This window comes from Dermacentor albipictus, unplaced genomic scaffold (assembly GCF_038994185.2).
Source record: "Dermacentor albipictus isolate Rhodes 1998 colony unplaced genomic scaffold, USDA_Dalb.pri_finalv2 scaffold_20, whole genome shotgun sequence".
Classification (NCBI taxonomy): domain Eukaryota; kingdom Metazoa; phylum Arthropoda; class Arachnida; order Ixodida; family Ixodidae; genus Dermacentor; species Dermacentor albipictus.
The window spans coordinates 6,354,078-6,376,313 of NW_027225574.1; the positions used below are offsets into that span (position 1 = coordinate 6,354,078).

The 22,236-nt window shown below is 44.3% G+C and overlaps 1 long non-coding RNA gene across 2 annotated transcripts; it reads left to right on the forward strand.

Moving 5' to 3' along the window:
- Window positions 1-11,236: 11,236 nt before the first annotated feature.
- LOC135920039 (uncharacterized) lies at window positions 11,237-16,077 on the forward strand. Of its 2 annotated transcripts, none has more exons than XR_010570137.2 (3): window positions 11,237-11,477; window positions 13,496-13,623; window positions 15,676-16,077. It is a non-coding gene; the product is annotated as an uncharacterized lncRNA (long non-coding RNA). The 2 variants fall into 2 exon arrangements; XR_010570136.2 differs by lacking the exon at window positions 11,237-11,477 and adding an exon at window positions 12,382-12,535 and having other exon boundaries at window positions 15,676-16,076.
- The last annotated feature ends 6,159 nt before the right edge of the window (window positions 16,078-22,236 follow it).

Sequence of the window (22,236 nt, forward strand, 5' to 3'; positions counted from 1 at the left end):
GCCACTCAGCCATTCCGTAGCGAGACCATCATCTCTGCCCTCTACTCAATGCAGGAAAGTAGACCACAGATAGGACGTTAATTGTGTGATGTCCTCAGCAGCGCAACCTGTATTTGTTGCGTAGTGACGCGCGACCGCGATCGCACACTGATTTTACGTGCAAAATAGTGAACCGTATAGGTACATTAGGGCGCTAAACCATGACTACACATAGAGTTGATGTTGCACTCACGTGGTCAAGTTATGCTCATTGCAGTTACACTTATCATGGGGCTGACATTTTTTCATCCTTTCCTAATACGCGGCCAGAAAATATCCTGCCTGGGGCCGGCGGTCGCATTTTATCAGCAGGGCCCCGATCACTGTCAGCGGCAAGCGATGGTTTCGCGTATATCTTCAGGCTCATCGGCAGTACCGTAGCTAGATCGTATGAAACCCGGGGCCCATGGCCTTCTGTCACCCCCCCCCCTCCTTTGGTGTTGTAAGCAAGGCGAGGATATCCCAAATTTCCGGTGAGGGAGTGGCGGTGATGTTTCAGCACCAGCACAGCCACCTTGGATACCGTGCATGACCCCTGCCATGCACAGTCCATCGAGCTGTCCATCGCGCGGAAATTTTGCGTGTATTCGCGGGCTTCTTTCACGATCGGTAAAACACTTTTGCGTCGCACGTATTGAGCAACAGAAAGCTAGATTGGCAGTTTATCATGTTGCTCTCCAATTTTTTCACTCACACCTTTAATCTAACTAGAACATCTAAAAATTTGATTAATTAACAAGACGAACTACCTAATTAAGCGGAATAAAAAAATAATTTGGGTATCTCCAAGCGACGGCAAACAACACTACCTTGATTCTGTCCACCTACGTGGCATTCGCATATTTTTAATCTCTTGTTAAAGTTAGCTGGGACACCCTGTATATACCGACGACACACAAACCATGATCGGCGATGAGCGCACCGCACGAGCACATGAACCGTTCCGCAAAGGCGAGTATAGTTAAGCGACCCCATGCCAATTAAATTCGTTTGCCCGCACATTCGTGCAAATTATTACGTGCGATGTTAAAGCTGCAACTGACAATTCAGCGTCGCCACACATCTGGTACATCGGGTACACGAGCTCGGGCTGCTGGTTACTGGAGCATTCTTTGCCATTTTATCATCTACGCCCAGTCAAGCTGGCGGAAATAGGGACGTCGTGAGACATACGCGCCCCCACACCCCCCTCCAGCTGGCACCTGGCACCCGAAGCCTTGCTGCTGGATGCAGTCAGGCCTAGCAGACTGTTTGGAGCGCTGGGTGTGCGCCCCAACAGACAATTTCGGCAAATCATATTGACCGCAAAAAAGACGGGGACAGAGGAAGAAAACACATAAACAGCACAGGCGGTACCGCCTGTGCTGTTTATGTTTTTTGCGGTCAATATGATTTCCAGTAAACACCAACTAGGCCAAACTGAAGTTCTTCTGAGACAATTTTGGCACTGGGTAAATGCTCCTTCTGGGCGAATCTCCCAGAACGGATGTGACACAACGTGTACGGTGCCTTAAATGTACTTGGACATAAAGCTCTAATAACCATTATTTTCTCGACGAGCATCATATATCGCCTACGTGCGCTCGCGACGCGGACAGTTACAGGCGGCGAGGCCATCCGTTGTTTCCGTCAATGATTGCTGCTGCTACCTCGCAAAGTAAAACAAGCTCCGTGTCATCTAGGTTTGCGTTAGGTTTGCGTGCTTTGTTTCTTTTTCTTTCTCGCTTGATTTATTTATTCTTACTGTGTTCTTGAAGGCTCAATTCTCCTTCGTTCGGGCGGGGAAAGTTGTTCACTAGCGGAGAAAATCCAGAGCAATGCTACCCGTTTTCGAATTTCGCGCCCGAATTGCAGTGCAGGTACGCTTTAGTACGACTTCACGAATTTAAAGGTAGTTAGGGATGTTTGGGAATCTTTATTTCTCTGCGATGCAGTATAATGTTGTTCATCGGTAAATCATTAATTGAACTCGAACAACAGACACTGTCAAAATCCTTTCACGTCACGAAGAACTAGCGCGGGCACTTCAAACCTCTGTTTTGTTCTGTGGCTGTGGCGTTTCCGATATTCTGGAAGAGTAATATACAGAGAGGTATAGAAAATATCCTGTCCTTGTTTTTCTTTCTTGCGCGCACAATTGTAGATGCACGCGTCGCGGTATTGTAGAGTGCTCAGAACAGTGAGTTAAACTTGAAAGTGGGGAAGGAGGCTGATGTTCACACGAGACCATTGGTATATATGACCAGCTATTGGCAGAAAAATGTCGCAGCTTTGCCCGAACGGCTTAGCATTGATGGCGATAGCAAGGTATCAGATAACTATACAAAGTCAGGTGCGTAGTTTTTTCAGCCGTATGAATTGCAGCGAACGTGCGCTTAATAATTAAATGAACAAGCATGATGTCCCGCAGGCAAACATGAAAAGATCTTACTCGATGAGCACGAACACTCACTGTCATATCGCTGGCGCGATGGAGAGCGCCAGAAGCTGGGAGCGAATGCTTCTAGCTGCCTCCCGCTTCAGCGCGTCTCGGAAACATGAGATTACGTGATGTTTAACACTTGGCGCCTGGCAACGCAGTGAGCAGGAAGCCGCCGCCTGGGCTCGCCCTTAACCTTGCTATAGCCTTGGACCCGTTAGAGATGCCTCCAAGATACCGCGCGTGGGCTAGCGTGGGCCGTGTGTGCGCTCAGGCGCGCGGACAGCCACGCGCAGCAACGACCAGGTTAGAGGAAGAGACGCGCGCCCTCCTCCCTTAGAGCACGCTTCATCACGTGACCTCCAACATTGGGCATGCGGAAATACTATGCGCATCGAGCCGCCTCACCCTCGTGTAATTTCCTTCTCACCAACATCAGACAGAGCACGATAGGAGTTAATCGCACTTGGACTTTATATACGAAACATGATGGCGAGGGCGATGACGACGGTGAAAATGCGCTTGGAGTGTCTATTTCTATTATATTGCAATAATTCGTAGTGCCGCCTGCGCGAGTATATAACTCGTTTGCTGCATCTTGGTATCTTACGCCACCCATATAGTAACTGACAAGTCAATGATGCAGGAGCGGCTCCTCCGGCAAAAGCGCGCGCTGCGCCTCTTAAGCGTCCATCCGCAAAGCTAGAATATAGTTACTTTGATGATCCGGAGCCCTGCACTGTTGTGCCTCCCTCCGTGTTGCTCTGGGGCTCTTTTTTAAAGAAAGGAGAGAAAGAAGAAAAAGAAAGAAACGAATTCAGGGGAGCTGTAAAATATAACTGACTCCTCCCAGTTTAAGTGGCGGTGCTGCCGGTAGTTGATCAGGATGTGTGTAGGATAGGAAGGCGGCCTCGGGCGTACTGATATCGGTCGCGTCGAGCTCTTCATCAGACGACACAGTCGCATTTTGCTTTATCCTTGCCAGCGAAAGGTCTGGTCATATGTTCGCAGAAATGAACCATGTTTACTAATGGCTGGGTGACTTTACGGCATAAAGAACGATAACAGCAGCCAACAACGGTACGTAAGGAATAACCTTCGGTACGGTCAGCTTGAGCCTTATAAATAAAACGCAAATGAATGAATGAATGAATGAATGAATGAATGAATGAATGAATGAATGAATGAATGAATGAATGAATGAATGAATGAATGAATGAATGAATGAAGCTGCGCCTTTCTCTCCGTGCCCTAGATAGCGGCAGGATTCGCAGCCATATTAAGCAAATAGAGATAGGCGATTTGCTTGGAGACGTGCGTTTCTTCGCTGCGATGGCAGAGAAACCGAGCAACACCGGGCAACAGCTTGTGAATCCTCACCTGCGGCTAATACCTGACGGGCGTGACTTGGGAACGAAATTCAGTCGTTTAAACCCTTAAACAGTTCGTGTTGTGGTTCTTGCGTAAGCTCGCTGCACGATAGGTGATGCTCCACAACTGCTTCGGCAAGTGATGTTACTTTCGTACTCTTTCCTTATCTTCTGACTTTAGCATGATAAGTACGATACTTAAGGTAGCCTAAGTGATTTCGAGCTATATGCATCTAACGTATGTACTGAATGCTGCAGCCCAGAGCTGTGTGCCCAACGTATGCTCCTTACAGATGTTGGAGTGTGTGCGGTTTACGCGTTATAACAGGTAATACAGGAAACATGCATTGCGCGCGTTTTAATGCATGGCACTTTCCATCGTATGTAGTGACAGGTGGCATGCAATAGTGTACGTTGTCTGCTCGATATCTGATGTGCTTTTATGCTCAGCATTTCATGTGCATTGCTGGTTTTTGAAGTTCCAGGTAAACCATTTAATGGTTGCCTACATGAAATTTCATGTTTTTATTCGGTACTACTACTGCTACTACTACTACTACTACTTCTACTACTACTACTACTAATAATAATAATAATAATAATAATAATAATAATAATAATAATAATAATAATTGATAATGATAATAATGTTTATTGCCACCAAAAATTCAAGACAATTAACCCGAACCGGCCGGTCTAAGCCTCAACCTACAATCAATCAATCAATCAATCAATCAATCAATCATGTTTATTTACCATGCCCAGGAACAATCCAAAGTCTGAGTGCAGGCGCACGCATACGTTACAATCCAAAAACAAAAAACAAGAACACTGCAGGGGAATATAATTTAAAAAGAAGCAATGAATAAAAAGAATTGTGAAAAGAAGAGAGTCTATAGATACAACAAAGCTCAATGTAAATATAAAAGCAAAAGGAGGAGAGGGGCCGTTTAACAATGCATGAAACTAAGACACAACAAGGCAAAGCTCGGAAAGAACAATGAGAGTCAGTTATGAGAAATATCAAGATTATGAAAATCAGCTTTATAAAGACGCTGTATTCTGTGGACGGTTGCGTGTTGTTGCTGACAGGCAGGGTGATGGAAAAGTCTATGTTCTCTGGTGATCTTGCGTGGTATACGAAGCATGACACAACTGAGGGGTTCGGCACAAGTGAGGATACTGTGAAGGAGTTTGAAGAGAAAGAGAAGGTCAGCGGGATTACGTCAGGTGCGAAGTAAGGGCAATGGAAATAATCCAGCAGTGTTAGAACGAGGTCCAATGTGAGTGTTTTCAAAGCAGTGATAATATATGCTTATAAACTTTTTCTGGACCTGATCTAAAATGTCAACGTTGGATCTGGGAAAGCCATTCCAGACGACCGAAGCATATTCAAGCTGAGGAAGACAGATCAGTACAATTTTCAGTACAACTTTCGGAATGGTGTAGGAGACTTGAATTCCCTCGATAGTCTGTAAACAGAGCGACAGTTCAGTAGTTCAGACAGTTCAGTACAACTTTCGGAACGGTGTAGGAGACTTGAATTCCCTCGATAGCAAACAGAGCGAAGAGAGCGCTTACCCCGCATAGCAACGCATTTAGCATTCATTATACCTATTTTTAAGATGCCAAAAAAACACAACACACAGTACAAAAGAGAGGACAATGGGACAGAGCGCATCAATACCAACTTTCCCAGCAAGAAGTTCTCTTAAGCGTTTAGTATGAGCAGAAAAGTGTGATTGCATCAAAACGTACATCAAGATCATTGATCTCACAGACTTTATACGCAGCAGTACAGAGTCTACAGAATAAGAAAAAGAAATACTTGCTGTTTTGAGTGTAAGTCATTACTGTGGTCTTAGCTCGATTCAAGGAGACATTATTATCTTTGCACCATTTAGAAAAGGAAAGCAGGTCCGACTGTAGGGTGTGACGGTCATCAACAGTGTAAATTTTCTCAAAATTTTGATGTCATCGCTATATAAAAGGAAAGAAGAGTTCCGAATAACGGAATCATTAATAAAAATTTGTAAATGCAGTGATCCTAATACTGATCCTTGAGGGACGCCGCCAGTTGCAATTTAAAAAGATGCTTTACCATGGACGTTAATATAACATGATCGATCAAGAAGTTAAATGCGCAAAGATACTGACAATTGACGAGTCAACACCAAAGTGCGTAAGTTTGATCAGAAGCAGTGAGTGTCTGAGTGCATCAAAAGCTTTGCTGAGGTCAGAGTGAATGGTGTCAACTTGCCCCCTTCGAAGTACCGGCGCGGAGGTCTGTGTCATGAAACTTGCGAGATTTTTGATAGTGGAGCGGCCGATGAGAATTCCATGCTGATAAGGAACGAGTAAGTTCACAGCAGTAAAAGACAACCAGTTGTGTAGATAAGCTCAAAAATCTTAGACGAGGCCCAGAGAAGAGAAATCGGGCGATAATTCGAGACATCGGTTTTAGAGCCAGACTTAAATACCGGGAAAACGCGAGCAGTTTTCCACATGTGAGGGAAAGTAGAAGTAGTCAAAGAGTTGTTAAATACTGATATCATTACTGGAGCAAATATACTGTCGTAAGATTTTAGATTTGCGGAGGGGATGCCATCAGGGCTGCAGGATAGGGAATGCTTCAAGCTCTTAAGGAGCTCGTGGATGAGCTTTTCATCAAACAACACAGCGCTAGACGTACGAGCCGTCGTGTGCTGATGACTTGACTCCAGCGTTGAGACCTGTAGCTTAATATAGATATGAGAAATGGGCAGCAAAACAATCCGCCAATGCTTGGACTTCTATAGAGTCAAGCAGGCGAAAACACTTTCTACGTATATTAGAGCGCTTATATACGGATGCACGTCCAAAATTCCGCCGGCCGGTCGGAGGCGCTCTTTTCCAAGAATGCAATATATGAGTATTGATCCCACTTATAGAGGTGTTTACAGAGAGCCCGAAAAAAGCGGAATTCTTCTCTCCACTCAATAGGCAGAGGAATTATAGATTTTCGGCGCACGCGATTTATATGTGTTAGGGCAATTATGAGTTCAGATGAGAACCAGTGGGGATATTTAGAGTGTTTAGGCCTGTACTGGGGAATGTATTTGCGCACGCTCCTCAAAACAAGTTCCACAAACTGATCAACTTGGTCGTCAACATCGGTTTTGTTTGTAACCTCGTTGTGCTTAGGAGGGCAACGCCACAGCCGCTAAGCCACCGCGCCGGATAGCAGTGAAGAAAGAGTAAAGAAAGAGTAACTTCTGTCGGGTATTCTGATTTTCCGATCTGACGCCTACGCTGTTTTAACGACGTCTCAAGCATCAGTACATGCTCAGGAGTGCAAGCTGTTTTGATAATTGTTCTCGTCAAATATGGAGCGCAATATTTTTTCCCCCATTGAGCTGCTTTTACCCATCACTGTTTCGACAGCCTGTGAACAACTTACTACGGGCAATCTTTCCCGTCGGGCGTAGTTTTCCTTTACCTACGATGATGCAGTCGCTTTGAGACCGACCCTCGGTAAAAGCTTTGCTATAAGTCTGATTTCTTACTTTTGGAACACTGACTCTGCACATGCCTATTCATTACTGTATACAATATTGTACAACACTACATTACTGCCTAATATTGTACAAGTACTCATTGGCGTAGACGGGGGGGGGAGCTTACCCCCCCTCCTCCGAAATTTTCTGACAACACCCCTCCTCCTTTCCCACATAACACAAAGTTTCAGGAAGTGGGCTCCGAAAGAGCGAAATGGATGAAAGGGCAAGTCCGAAGAGGGAGGAGGGGGTTGTGATGTGGCGCTGAGCCAACACCACCTGTGTTGGTAGCCGTGATCCTTGAAGGGCTGCAGAAGATAGCGCAACCTTTCCTCTTCTCCCCCTCCTCTCGATCATTTTATGTAGCTTCCCTCTGAACTTGGGTATTGAGCTTCTCATCGGGCGAGGAGGAAAGGGAGCGCGATGAGCCTTTCCTCCTCTCTGGCTTATGCGATCCGGCACGGCGCTGCTTGAAAGTATTGCTGTCGCGTGCTGTGGAATGATTTCGAGATGTTTTAGATAGTACTTTGTGAAATTTACGCAATGTCCGTTCATATAAGGTCGTCAGGGAAGCCTTTCGGTGCATCGGTAACTACAGTACGCGGAAATATCTCTTGGGGGCGTAAACATGTGACGCGCATATCAGCCGGGGTGTGTGTACGTCTTGTGAACTATTTTGCGTATGTCGGTTTTAATTCGACGAAGAGAACCGGTGTCTATGCATTACCAGCATGAAGTGGTAAATCTGCTCGCTATCTGATCGCTTGGCGTACGGACTGAAACATAAAACATAAGCGCGCACGCTCGTGTACGACCAACCTAAGGCAACCACGAAAAGTCTAAGCGGCAGGCTCTATCAAATATTTGTGATACACCGGCATCGCTCTCACGCATTTCAAGTCTAGTAGGCTTGAAATCACTAAATGTCTACGCTAGCCTCCTGCATGAGACCCAGGGCGTTGCTCAAGACAGCGATCACTGCGGCTGGTGAACCAGCATGATAAATATATAAACTATTAGTCATATCCTAAGAAACCAACAAATACTGACACCAAGGACAACATAGGGGAAATTACTTGTGCTTAATAAATGGAATAAAGGAACGATAAATTAATGGAAATTAAAGTGGAACAAAAAACAACTTGCCGCAATTGGGAACCGAACCCACAACCTTCGCATTTCGCGTGCGATGCTCTACCAATTGAGCTACCACGGCGCCGTTTCCCCACCCACTTTCTTGGGTGTGTCATACGCCGATGACCTCTGGGTGCACGAAGGCAGCGACGGTCGCATCGAAACGGCACTGCAGCAAGCAATTGAGACAACAGACCTTTGAGTACGGGGTTACGATGTTCACCGAAAAAGTCGGAACTCCTACTCTACCGCCCCACGCAGAGGGGCAGACCACCCGGGTGTGGTCGGAATGCGGCGACGACCAGGCGAGAATACGAAGAGATCAAACTACGCACGAGAAACGGAGCAACCATCCCGATAGTGCGGAGAATCAGGGTCCTCGGCATGATAAGCGTGGCCAACGGCGTCAACGGCGAAACAATCAGTAAATTGAAGTACAAGACGGCTATCGCCATGAGAATTCTCAAGAGGGTCACCAGCCGAAGAAACGGAATGAGGGAGGCGAGTCTTACACGACTCATACACTCTTTCGTTATGTGCCATATTGCGTACGTCGCGGCATTCCACAACTGGTACAAGGGAGAAGAAGGCAAGATCAGCGTCCTCATCCGCAGGGTGTACAAGATAGCACTGGGCCTACACACTAAACTTTTTACACCCTTGTGGGTGTTAATAGGGGTGCTTTCGGCATTTACACCTATGCCCACACCTTTCTAGCACCCTTTTCGGCCAAAGCACCCTATCACAAGGGTGGATACCACACATAAGGTGTGACTTTGCTCAAAGAAGGGTGTTAAATCGACGCCTGAGGGGTGTTGAACGTATTGATGCATAAATCTGAGTAAAGTGTACACGTCCACGCATTGAGCAATGTGTGTATGTATTGCATTTTTAATGCGAAAGCGTTTCATGGCCTTCCAGGTAGGAAAGGTGGCGTTCTCCGCAACAACAATCCATACGGGACCCTGCTCATGCCAATCTTGTCATTTCCCTTGAAAGCATTCAGAAAGCATTCAGAACCGCGCCGCCCGTTTTATTCTCTCAAATTATTCACTTCATTCTAGCGTCACGTCCATGAAAAGAACACTAGGTGAACCTGACCTTTGGTTACGTCGCAAATACTTTCGTCTCTGTCTTTTTCATAGAATATGCTAATTTAACCCTTCTCTTAAAGAAAATCTTTTCACCACACCAAGTTCTCGTCTCGCATCGACCATCAACACAAAATTGATGTGCCATTCTTCCTTTCTGCCAAGAACAGCCACTGAATGCAACCACCTTCCCGCCTCCACAGTCTCAATTTGTGACACCACTAATTCAAGGTCGCCGTTCAAATTATCTTATGGTTTGATTTTCTATTTTTGCGCTGCATTGCAATTATTGCATATTTTCATCACTTCTTTCTGTTGTGCCTACTAGGCCTTGAATGTATATAATAAATAAATAAAATGTGAAGTCATCACCGTCTTGTATGACGTCAGTAGTGATACAGAAGGTAGTAAATACAACAACGTTAAGTATGATGCAATTATGCATGGGTAAATAATGTGAATAAGGGTGGAATAAATTGCATTAAGGTTCGTACAAACTATAGCACGGTGGATTACGGGAGATTAAGGTAGAATTGTGAAGAACACGTGACAATGTATGAACTAACGTATCATGGTCACGTGACAATTGCAAGTGTAGATGCGTGAAGCGATTAAGTTTTCCCATTCCTAAGTGACGGTCGATATTTCTTCAAGGATTCTGATGTTACTGGCATGACGGCCACTCCAAAAATGTATCATCCAGAAAAAGAACGCCCTTTCACTAACAATTCCATTATCATTATTTTTCGTGCTCACAGGAATATTAACATGCAATTAAACACTTCTAGAAAAACTGCAGTAGCAGAGCGAAAACACGAGAGCAACTTGCGCAATTCTGCACTAATATTTCGGTGCCCTTAATAGCCCAACAAAAAGTGGTGAAATGGAAGAAGCTGTTTGGATACATTGCTGAACAAACAGGGACGTGTTGTTGGACGAGCCTCTGCTGTAGGCATCAACGTACAATTTGCATGGTGAATCCATAAAGAAGAGTTATAGAGGCGAGATCACGTTGGAAGTTCTCAAACCCGAATTTCCACGTGCCTTGCCTAATTGATTCAGAGGTTTACTAAGCTACTGATCTGCTTTCTAAGTGCATCCTCAAATACAGCTTGTAAGGCTGAGCCTATATATTAAGGGCTGGTGTCGTCAAAGCTGTAATTTCTTATCCAGAACATACGCACTTGCAAACGCAGTCTTCAGTCTCCTCATGAATGTTTACGCGTCGCTGTCGCACGACCAAGATGTGAGCGTCTTTATCGAGCCATGATATCGCTGAAACTACGCTGTGACCTCGCAAAGTTGCTTCGTTCGGACGCAGCGAATAATCTTATCGCACCAGCAGAAGAGCGCCGATCGTCTCGCTCACGGTCCCGATTTGTGTACTGTACCCTCAGTGATGCAGCACAGACTGCGCCCCCCACCCCAAAATAAAATGCCCGGCACGAAACGTAGTAGCAACTACCCGCCTCACCGCTCTAGTTAGAGACTACAACGAAGCAGCAGCAAACAGGCGGCCATGCGAGCAAGCAAACTTGTCAGAATAAACGTTCAATTTGCGCGGCTGCCCCATGCCCAATGAAAAGCGACCGGAAGTGACGGCCGACGCTGTACCATCACTTCGGCGCGCGGCAGGACGGGAAGGCGGAAGCTGCGTCATCATGCTCGTTTTCGCGTGCGTGCGCGTCGCGCGCTGTGCGAAGTAATTTTAAACGTGTGATTAGTTTTGCGCGCGGGGTAGAAAAAGATGTGGCCCATGCTTTGTGTATTACTCGTGCCCCACTTCAAAGCAAAGCGTTCGTACTCACTGGAAGATGGATCCACGAAGGCTGAAACGAGAAGTTGCAACGTGCCCGGTCAGTAGTACTGGCATGATGGAAACTTTCAGGCAAGTGCCCGTTTATTTGGTATTTGTTTTGTTCGCTTTAGAAATATCTCACTGTGATCTCGTAGCATAATTCATAATTCGCTAATGTAAGAGCAAGAGCAACTGCACTCCTACTAGGGCAAGTTAACTACCTCGATCTCGTCCCTTGTGACTAATGTTTGTCAAATCTACATCGGGCGTGGTGCGCCTGCATAGTTACGCTTTGTTTCTCAGCGCTTGAACGTTCATTGATGTGATTCTCTTGTGCGTTCAGCGCGGCTGCTTGTAATACGGTCGTTCACACTTCAGTTAAATGTGGTCGACCACTTTTGCATCGCGTAGAAAAAGGACTGGCTTAGCCACTTTTCGAAGGAACCGCGGCGCGGTATTGGTTCTCCCTGATGCGGTCGCGTGCTGCTGTTGCTGCTTGCCGGACGCCTTCATCATTTTTTCGGCTCGCTTTGTCTGTGCGTGTGCGCGTGCTCGGCTTGATTTGTGTGTGCGTGCGTGCGCTCAGCTCAGCTCGCTTTGTGTGTGTGTGCGTGCATGCGCTCGGCTCGCTGTGTGTGTGTGTGTGTGTGTGTGTGTGTGTGTGTGTGTGTGTGTGTGTGTGTGTGTGTGTGTGTGTGTGTGTGTGTGTGTGTGTGTGCGCGTGCGTGCGTGCGTGCGCGCGCGCGCGTGCGTTCAGTGCATGCCGGTTTGTATGGGCCGGCGTGTTTGCGCGTGTCTAGTGCGTACGTGTTTTGTGAGTGTGTTGTCTGTGGGTCGCTGTGTGTGCGTGCACGTGTTAGCGTGTCTGTCTGCACACATGTATGTGTGCTTGTTTGTGTTCATCAATGTGCGCGTGCGCGCTTTTGTGTCTGCGCTTTGAGAGTGCGTATACTTGTGTGTGCGTGTGGTTGCGTTTTGTGTGCGTGCGTATGTATTGCATGAGGCCGGTAGAGTTTTACTCGCAATGAAACTCTTCCGATTTGGTGCAGCGAGTGTTCCCGCCTGAAAGCCGAGTGTGGTTTCAAGCCACCCTGGACAACTGCTGTATGAGGCGCCGTTTCTCGGAAGGACCAGTGGGAAGGCGCCAAGTATACGCTTCGTCCTTTTTCCTCCCATGACCTGATGAATCGATATCCTTGTTTTTTTATTGTGAAAGGAACGTTACATCCAGAGCATAAATAAATGATTAAGAAATCTGGTAGTGCGTTTCGCCATTACAATAATTCCGATCTTAAAGACGTGGATTTCCCATTAGCCCACATTTCTTTTGATGCAGACAACCGCTGAAATTGTTAGCGGCAGGTTATTCGAGACGTTCTACGTATATAGCAATTGTCTTCAGGAGCTTTAATGAATTTTGAAAATTTGATGTGTTGTGCTTTAGAGGTATCCTATACAAGCTTTAGGTCTCCGTGTAATTTGCATGCCCTTCGAGAGCTGTCGCCTATAGCCCTATTGAAATTCGTAACTACAGTTTGGAGCACTGGGGAAGCTAGAAGGCTTGTCCTGGCTCTCGAGAAAGTGTTTAAGCTGGAGGTGTAGGTTGAGGAGTTTGGAGTTAACTCAAAGGATTTTTTATGCCTTAGCAGTAGGAGTGACACAGGATAAAAAAAAATGTATGTGTGTCAAGCACAGGAAGCTGCTCATGTGGTAGAAGCATGTGTGTGCGTGTGTGTGTGTGTGTGCACCCATGCATGCGTGCGTGTGTGTGAATTCTCTCCTCAAAAGGGAGTATGTGTGTAAGTGAGCTATTTCATTGCTGGTCTGTTTGCCAAGAATTGGCAAGAAAACACAATAATCAATTTTACTTGAAATAATAAACTTCAAAGCATACTGGCGACAGCAGCATACAAGCATGCAGCTGTGTGACAATCTTAATGCATGACTGCAACATCTGGAAGGAGGCTTGCTTCTTCTTCAGTAAGCAGCACAAAGTCCATATTCTTGGCTTTTCTCGTGCAAACCAAAACGAGGCTCATTTCCAATGATCTTGTCTTTTGCTCTAAAAGCATTTGTTTATCTTGTACTTAGAGCGTCGTTTCTCGCAGGTCATGCAGATGGTAGCAGCAATTTCACAATGCCCAGCCTTGGTTCCCCCCATCAAGAGCAAGCCACTTGCGTTCGCCTTCAGACAGATGGTTAATGTCTTCTTGAAAGCGGTTGAGAAGACAACATTGTAAGTAGATATAGTTGTGTAGTGTAATATAATAAGTCAAGTTATAATTTAAAACTCGGGCTCCTTGGCCGCCTAAGCTTGATATGATGTGCAGTTGTCGGTGGTTGTAAATATTGCCGATGGTACAGTGCATACTGCAGGTATGACTGCTGATCCAATGTAGACATTTGCATTTTCTTGATGGTCTTTCATAATGAGGATTTTCTTTGTGCAAGAATATTCACAGAATGCCTGGGCATTGTAGCATCATATTCTTTATTGTGCATTCACTGCTAATTTCGTATTACCTTCCTGCTACCAGTTTATTTGCAGGAAAGGAATATTTGTTTACTCTCTGCAATGAGCTTGTTATTTGCTCATTGCATTACACTCTTCTACCTTTAATTTATTCCCATATAATTATCAAAACCTTAATATTTCAGCTGTTTTTATTTTGAATACAATATCAAAATCAAAATGCACCGGATTGCAATCTAGACTGCAAGGGATTTGAAGAAATTACAAGAAACCAGGACCTCTCGGGAGCGTTAAAAAAACGTTCCCGCAGGTAATGTGCCTAATTGTACTGCGCTAGCTGCTCACGAAAATTGCAAGCACATTTCATTTCACATAGTTTTGCAGGATATAGCAGGTCTATCGTAGTCTCTGAGCACAACCTTACCTCATTTGCATCATGAAAATGTCTCATGCTTAATTTGGGACAAGTTTTGAAAAATGAAAGGATCATAATTTTGAAACTACACAAAGTATTGGTTGAGGCTAGACAGTTTTCAAACAACTTGACCATATTGAACTTAGCCATTGCAGGACGGAAAAAAAAAACATGCACAGGAGCACTCATTCAATGAAATGTGAGGCTTGTGGTTATTTTCCACATGCAAAATGTACTTTTAAGCGAGAAAGGGCAGGTAGCCAATTTACAACCATTGTGACTCATGCGGGTAGTAGCAACACAGGATGAGAAATGGTTGTCTCTGAGGTTCATTGAATATGTGAAAACTCATATACAGTACCCCCCCACCCCTATGAGGGGTAACCGTGTAATATGTTTTAGGCAAGAAAGACGATTGTTCTAGGAGACAAGAAATTTCAGGCTCTAGTTGAGAGGCTACAGAAAGAACGACCATGTTAAAAGTCACAGATTAACACAAACTGCATCGGAGTGGCATCACAGTTTAGAGCATGAAGTGGGAGCATGAGGAAGGATCATAAGTTTAAATAAGGGAATACTACTTGTCAGTGCGTTGTCAAGCTAACCCATTGAAAGAAGGGGGCGTGCTCTAAGAAAAATAGTTGACAACACATGCTAAATTTTCGAGGAAAGTATGCCAAAATGTCCATTCTTACTAAATTAGTAAATAAGAAATACACGATAAATTTTAGGATGCAGAAAGTGTCTAATAAACTGCATTGGAGAGTTGGATATTGTTGGGCTGGATGCATGTATTGCAGGGCAAATGAGAATGCCAGTGGGGATTCCCTCATGTTCATTTTGTGTGCACTCTCTGTAAAACAGTTCTCTTTGTCTCCTAGTTTAATTGTGTAAAAACAGTTATTTTTTAATGCCTTGTGCATTTCACTCTTAATGTGCCATATCCCGTAAGCTTCTCACCTGCAGTACTTATAAAGTGTAATGCAGGTATATTGCAGATTTCATAATCTCAATTTTGTATTAAGGTCACATACACACTCTTGGACAAATGTCTGTTGTTGAGAGATGTCATTGGTAGTCTTAAAACTTTATTCACTCTTATTTTCTATGGTGAAAAGGCTACTGTAAATTTATGTTTTTGCTGCTGTATGTGCCTTGTGTTCACAATGACATAGTGGTTTAGCATTCACAGTAACATGCAATTCTTTAATTTGCAAAATAGAAACTTCTCCTACCTTTCACTTGTCTTGCCCAGTTGCCTGAATGGTGCATTCTGCCCTGTCAGATTAATTAAGTTTGTTACTTTGAGGAGCTTGTTGCTTTATCAAATTTTCCGCAAAGTACATGTGTAATTGCACGGACTGAATTCTCATGATTCTCTTCTTATTTTGCTAATGCAGGATGCAAGATTCCAGCAATGCCATGCGCTGCATTTATTGGTCAAGATGCTCAGAGAATGGAGTCCCTGCACCTCGTGGTTAACCGTGAACATTTCTTTTTCTTTTGGAAAGCTAAAGGCCATTTGCTGCATCACTTGCATTTTTGCAGCTCAGATGTGTACTATATTTTTCTAATTTTGAATCAGTATTGGCTGTCCAGTATAAAAAATGACGTACAGCGTGAAGGACAAGGACTGCGAGAGACACACTCCACTGACTTTCAACAATATTTTATTGCGTTGCCACATCGTGTGTGTATACACAGAGGGGTCCTGCGCAGAAAATGAAAGCCAGTCAGAAGGGGTGTTCTAACAGCAAGTCATTGTAAAAAGAACATAGTCACTTGAAAAAAAAAAACATCACAATTTCTATCTGTTTAGATACAAAATTTCACTAGGGGTCAGCGTAATAGAGGAGGCACTAACGCACACACTACCCAGTTTTCTGGTGAAATCAGCTTCAATAATTTACCGGGTGAGCTGTGTCTCGCTAAAACTTCCGTCTCTTAAAGAGGGGCATGCAGCCGCAGTCCCGGCAATGAATGCCCAAGTGGCCTTGAACAGTGTTATTGACGTTGTTATAGTGCTCTCTTAAACGATCATTTAGGCGCCTGCCTATCTGTCCAATATATTTACTGCCTCAAAATGGGAATTTGGGAAACCACATTCGTTGCACACATAGCAAAACGTTTTCTGTGCCCGGCAGAGCAACAACTCTGACGTGATTTAGGCGCGTTTACACACTTACAGAGCCTTGCCAGCTTTTCCGGGGCTGAGAAAAGGACTGTGATTTCTGCAGGTTTCCTAATCTTTTTTTAGCCTATGGGAGACATCATGAACATACGGTAACACTGCAAACCTGTATCTTTCAACCGGCTGGTTCCTTGACCGAGCGCGCTCATCATGTTTTGTGCACTTCAGAAGCTGTTCCGCAATGGCTGAAATTAAGGCCAAAAGGTAGCCAACCCAAGAAAGGCAATCAGCCTGTGCAGCAACGCTATGTTGCATCTCGTGTGAGCAAGATTTATTGAGGCTGTTAAGGAGGCAAAGCTTTACAATATCTCATTTGACTTTGTTGGACAGACAGGCAGGTGCCTAGACAATCATTTAGGAGAGCACGATAACAACGTCCATATCACTGTTCAAGGCCACTTCGGCATCCATTGCTGGGACTGCGGCTGCGTGCCCCTCTTTGAAGGTACGGAAGCTTTAGTGAGACACGCGTCATCCGGGAAACTGTAGAAGCAGATTTCACTAGAAAACTAGTTAGTGTGTGCGTTAGTGACCCCTCTATCGTGCTGACCCCTAGTGAAGTCTTGTATCTCAACAGATAGAAATTCTAATGTTTATTTTTTTCAAAGGACGATGTTCTTAGTACAGTCACTTGCTGTTAGACACCCCTTATGACTCATATTCTGTGCATGCCCGCTTTTGTACAAATACGCATGATGTGGCAACGTAATTAAATATTGTTGGAAGTCAGCGCAGTCTGTCATCTCTCGCAGTTCTTGTCATTCAAGCTGTACGTAATTTTATCTCATTAATTGCAAACTATCCCAAGAAACTACCCTTGTTCAGTATAATTATAATGTTTGATACGACCATTTGCTGGCAAATGTTAACAGTGTGATATTTAACTTGAACTTTTGCATGACTGCCTGTGCCTGTGTTCTTTTAGTAACCAGAGTATGGCTAATTTATTAAACCATATTTGCTAATTTGCATGCTCACATGCTATAGCATGCCTTAATCTTGAATTACTGTATCTAAGTGCAAATAATTTAGAAATTTACTATGTATTTTAAAACACTGTCCACATTTTGTGCTCAGCAAAATCGTTTAATCAACAGTGGTTTGTTTTTATCAGGCCTCCTACTGCACTTTGCACCCAGGCACTAGTAGATGTGGAATATGCACTCTTTTGATTTATAGTAAGAACCTATTTTCAAACTATATATTGTATATGTACCAGTGCCTTAGAGTTAAAAACAAAAATTTATAGAAACTGGTATTGTATTTAGAAAAACCGCTACACAGCACCTTTAACCCAGAGAACTCTCGTTTCACAAAAGAGGACAAACTATGTAGGCACTAAAAAATTCTACGTATTTTTTGTGCTCAAGTAATCTTGTTGGAAATAGAAAATTAGCAATAAGGCTCCTGGCATAAACCTCACTTAAAGCATGTCTATGCTTGGAAAGTATTGTTTCAGTCTGAAAAATGTTGGCCAGTTATGCTTTACATTGACTTTCCAAACTTTTCATAATGCTTTGCGATTACATTAGTGTACAAAATAACAGGTGTCTTTCTTGTGCGTTTGCTCTGCATTTCAATTGCTTCCCTAATTCACCTTCGCAATATGCCTTTTTTAAGGCATCAAAACTTGAATTTTCGTTCACTGGAGCCTAATACTAAAAATTTATTCCTTTATGTGGCCCAAAACACTGCGAATCAACCCAGGCTCTTTCAGTGCCGCTATACATAGTTTCTTCTCTAACAACAGATTTGATCAATACATATATTTTGGGTACCTTTGTGGGGAATGTACATGTTCTTGTACTTACCGATGTGTTTGGTGATTGTGCATGTTTATATTTCATGTGATTTATGTATATGTTGTACTCTGTATTGCAGCATGCAATAAATATATTTGCGTTTTCTTGAAAATGCAGCATATATCTTACCAGTCTGTGTTGCATGTTATTTGGATATGGAAATCGTGATAACCTTGGTGTTGATATACATGCTCAAAAGTGTCAAGTTTGCTAGGTTGTATTTGTGCAGCGAAGACAGGTTTTCCAATATACACCATGAATTACTAATATGTAATGTGATCCACACGTATAGGTGTTGTGTATGCCCATCGAAGCTTCAAGGCCGGCTGTTCGACAGTGCGTTTGGAAGCCGAACTTGAACCTTCTGGCACACGCAATAGTTGCGGGTGGATCGCTGTACATAGTAGTAATTGAAGGCATGTACTGCCGAATCTGCCTTCCATACACGCTAGAAATAAAAGGGTGTACACCCTTCCAACACCCACACAGATGGGCGTTAGTTTGGACGAGCACCCTTACACCCTAAATTTATTTTGCTGGACACCCTTCCTTTAGGGTGCTATAGTGGCACCCCAACTGTAGGATGTAGACAACAGCACCCTTAGAGTGTTCGTCTGGCGACAAACTGATTTACACCCTTAAGGGGGTTAAAATGTTGAGTGTGATAAGCCGGTGTCGCGAGCAGAAATATTGTTTCAAAAGACCACTATGCAACGTCTTAGGGCAAAAATGACGCATGAATGGGGAAAGAGATCACCCTATCTTTTCAGATCGATTCCAGTCGTAGCGCGATTGACTCGATCGCAATTTCCGTGAGGTACTTCTAACCTTTTGTTCACTCGCGTTAAAAGCGTAGAATAAAACTGCGTTCAGTTGAGCTCTTGTATTGACGCTTGTATTGGCTTGAGAGCATACTGTATCCGATTGAAGAACTTCTGTTAAAATACGGAAATAAACGTTCGAGGCAATAGCAGTCGCTCACTACCTGTGATCGTTACTTTCTTGCTTGGGTGCACGTTTTAATTGTGATCAGAAAAAAAAGTTCTTTGCTCTGGCTTCTCCGCTGTGTTTCGTTGGTGCAACTTTTTGCAGTGCAGCAAGACGTGTTCCTTCGAATGATGTCTGGGCAGTCAAGGCATTCGTGTCAGTAAGCAAGCAGTAAACGGGGTATCAGTGCGAAAAAATTTGGACATACAAGAGAAACGAATCCCAGTCAAAAATTCCATCAAGCTACTGGCTTACATGTCTGATGGCTATACGTAATTTCGGACCTTGAAGGTATACCAGTCTGATGGTCTACCGGTCTGATGGTCTACCGGTCTGGTGGTCTACCAGTCTGATGGTCTAGCAGTCTGATGGTCTACCAGTCTGATGGTCTACCAGTCTGATGGGCTACCAGTCTATTTGTCTCTACCAGTCTACTGGTCTACCAATCTATCGGTCCCTATTAGTTTGTCCATTAATGCATTGGTCCAACCATGGCCCAATGCTGGCAGAAATTGGTACCAATGTTTGACCAATGTTGGCATATTGGCAAAGTGCAACCCAATCGAATGCTGGCCCAGCGTTAAAGCCAAGATTGGACCAATGTTATGCCAATGCAGCAGCCATCGTAGGACCAGCGTTAAAGCCGAGATTGGGCCAATGTTATGCCAATGCAGCAGCCATCGTGCTGCCAGCGTAGTACCAGTGTTGAGCCATATCGTTACCATTCTTAATGCCAGCTTTGAGCCAATGCCCTTTGCATGACGAATATTCTAGATATGCTGGCTTTAGAGCACGCAGATATTCTTACCGCAAACATTTTGCTAGCGGCATTTTTTGTAGCAATTGTCCCCTTTCCGTCTTCCTCAATAGTAGCTAGGAAAGCTCGACAAAAAGATGTCAAGAAGCAGAAGTCATATATGATTGCAAATAATAATAAAAGAATACGGAAATTGACGTTTATGACAGTTTATTTGCGAATAAATTTTCACAAACAGGCATTTTTCGTGGACCTAAATGGGTGACGCTCGGTTATCTTCAAACAGTTCATTTACAGGCACTGCCCTCAGGATAGGAATTGGGCAAGGTGCCGAGGACGGTGGGCTGGCCAGGGGTTTCAGGGCAGGGAGCTGACGTCGGTTGGCAGGTTTGTCAGTGCTTGGATGACAGCGGGCTTATCAGGCCCCCGAGGACCACGATAACGCGGTGGTTTCGTTGATATTGCTACCATATCCCATAGCGACTTCACCATTACTTGGAGGCAATGTTTGCACTGTAAAATGAAAAGAAACATTGTCAGAGATGTTGGTATGACAAATGTATGTGGGAGAGTTTTCATTTGAAAAATCGCCATACTGCCACAATATTATAAGTCTGAGCAGAGAGTTCGAAGGGGTGAATCAAGAAACTTTCTAGCAAGAGATTTGTCAGGTAACACTTCTTGATATTTCTACATATATGGCATACCTTGTACAAGGTCTAACGTAATATTTAGAACAGACATAAAATGCGCAGGATCCGTCCGCTTTGTTTACAACTCACACCTAGTCAGCGTAACACTTTAAAATTAAAAATTGCAGCAAAACCTGCTGCAGCACAAAAAGCCTAGTTTCAGACTGTGTAGACACAATGCGGCCTTCGTGCGAAATTTTTAATGTGGAAACCGAGAAGTTCCGTCAAGAAACGCTAGTAAAAGAAGCATTTATTATACGAAAAGAAAGAAATACTGTCAGCTGGAAATGATGCTTGACCTATACCAGTGAGAAGAAGCGCGGTTCCTCGGTATCACTAGCAGGATCAGGCCGCACGCGTGGTTTGATAAAATCATAGTCCTGGAATTTGGGTGAAATTCAGAGATTTACACGTGGTTCTACACCAGGCACTATTCAAAGACTGCAAATAAAAAGAGCTATTTAATTACAGGCACTCTACATTAGCCAGGCCTGTTTCAGTAATATATATACCGCGTGATATTGCTTCTGATAAAACTTATAACATGCGCAAAACAAATGCACTCACCATTGTATGATCCATGCTTCTTTGTATCCGAGTTCATCCCACATCGAAGACGGTGGCCACGAGCGCCGACTTTTTTTCTAATTGTTGTTTCGCCTATATTAATTCTAACACTCACAAAAATTCGTGGCCATATTGCTGCGTATTTCAATATGTAGGCGTCTCAGTAGGAATGACGAGCGCAAGCGAGCATTTTTCACGAGAGGAGTGCGCTGGCAAGAACGGACGGCAAGCACTCAGGCGGTGTTGCACCCAGTCGGCGTGCTAGCGACGCATAGAAGGAAAGAGCGAAAGGAAAGGGTGAACGAAGAATGCGGCGTAAACGCCACTTTCCCCCGCTGAACCTAGCCCGACCGGGTTTTGGGGTGGCAGCGATGGAGGGCGACAAGGAGGACAATAGTGACCCCGCGGCATTCCCCCATCCTTCCGAGAGCACCCAATTCGACACAGCAGCTTATGGCTGTCTGAACGCTTGACTGATAGCATTGACCAGGCTCACCTGGGTGCGTGGGGGAGAGGCAATGGGGGGCTGAAGGACGGAAAGCTAGGCCGAAAAAAAAATCCGGAATGCGCCGTGCCTACTAAAGACAATGCAAGAGGTTGTTGACACGCAAATGCCAAAACGTGCAATTAATTTTTTTTTCTGTCAGGGGCATTCATACAAGGAGCTTACTACACATGCACGAACAAACAAATATATTAGAATAGGAGCATGATGTCGCCGCAACATGCCATGCATGCTAAACAAACAAACAATAGTTTCACTAATGCATATGCGCTCATTCTCGATGCAATATAAAACGGTTCCATCAGCTCTGAGGCACTGTAATTCTCGATTCTCCTCAGAATCTTGACCCACTAAAGCCGCGGAGCGTACATGCAAAAAATACAATGCGCAGGCAAATTCGCAATACCGTTGCTTCTTATGTTAAGCTCAAGTTCTTATTCACGATCAATAAAGCAGCGGC